Here is a 1286-nt window from a genome sequence, read left to right on the forward strand (position 1 = left end):
TCTACTCTATTTTGCACGACTATAAGCTAACACGTTAAAGGAAAGCCAGGGGGTTTCAGCTTAAAAGAAAGCCAAACTCATGATGAATGGGCTGTGCCACTTCCCTCTCCATTTCCACCCCTATTGCCATTATTGCCGCCCCTCACCATAAGCCACCATCAAGATCATAGTCTGCGTGACCTTGGGATATCTATTCCGGGTCATTTGGTGTCGCTACTGAAATTAATTTGAGTTAACTTACCTACCATGCTCCAATCCCTAACTCATCATAAAAACCCTGAATAATTAAGTGTTGTGAAGTTGGTCATAATCTTTTATTTGATATGCTACATTTTATGATTTTAATCTAGTTTGTGGAGGTTCATCTTGTTGGTTTAGAAAGGTGAGTATGCAAACCACTGTATATTATGTGATTAGCTTACATACTGGCCAGGTTTTCAGGAAGTAATTCATTTCTAGGAAAACTATATCATTCATACATTTTTTCTCACTGTATTAGGAACTTGGGAGGGATTGTGGACTTGTCAGATACCTGGGCTGGTATATGTACATTGACTCCTTTTTATATTTACTAAATTTTGGATATCGTAGTATCATTTGATTTATCACTGTAGAATATTCTGAAAATATCAGTGGTGCTTTGGGGACAGTTCAAAATACTTTTTCTATTAACAGATTTGTTCATTTTGATTATTTGATAATATAATGTCCTTGAAAGCCTCTCATTTTTTAAAAAGCATATTCCTGATAATGTTATCACTACATGTGTTCATACTCTCATACTGTGTTTTGATGCTGGAAGAACTATCAACTATACAATTTAATGATGTTCAGATATCAAAGCAGGGTTTTCAAATATAATTTGGGGTCCTGTGAATGTACAACCCATAATTTTCAATACCATTTTTAACCCACTGTCACAGGTGGGGACTCTTCTCCCCGGGGGGATTTTGGCATCAAGAATGGAAGTAAACTATTTTCTACATATTATCTATTTACTGTGAAAAGGGACTCACTTTAGGGATACCTTTTTCCCCATTAAAGGTGCAAGTGCTTATTCTTCTGAATATTAGAGTTTACCCTTCGTAGATTGAATATTTCTTGCATTTTAAAAATCTTTAGGTTGTAAAAAACAAGACGATGTGAGTAGTTCACTTTTTTATAATTACAAAGTTTTTAGTTTTTAATATTAAAGTCAAATATTAAGGTATACAAAAGGGGAAAATACAAAAAGGGGGGGAAAATTATGCACAGGGTTTTTTCCCAAAAGTGATTTTCTATTTACC

General features: G+C 34.5%; 1 protein-coding gene across 7 annotated transcripts in view; it reads left to right on the top strand.

Annotated features, from left to right (window-relative positions):
* LOC119592020 (protein lin-7 homolog C-like) overlaps positions 1-1286 on the top strand; it is a gene marked incomplete at its 5' end in the record, with an annotated part of 38315 nt that overhangs the window by 5403 nt on the left and 31626 nt on the right.

The sequence above is a fragment of the Penaeus monodon genome, chromosome 29, assembly GCF_015228065.2.
Source record: "Penaeus monodon isolate SGIC_2016 chromosome 29, NSTDA_Pmon_1, whole genome shotgun sequence".
NCBI classification, from domain to species: domain Eukaryota; kingdom Metazoa; phylum Arthropoda; class Malacostraca; order Decapoda; family Penaeidae; genus Penaeus; species Penaeus monodon.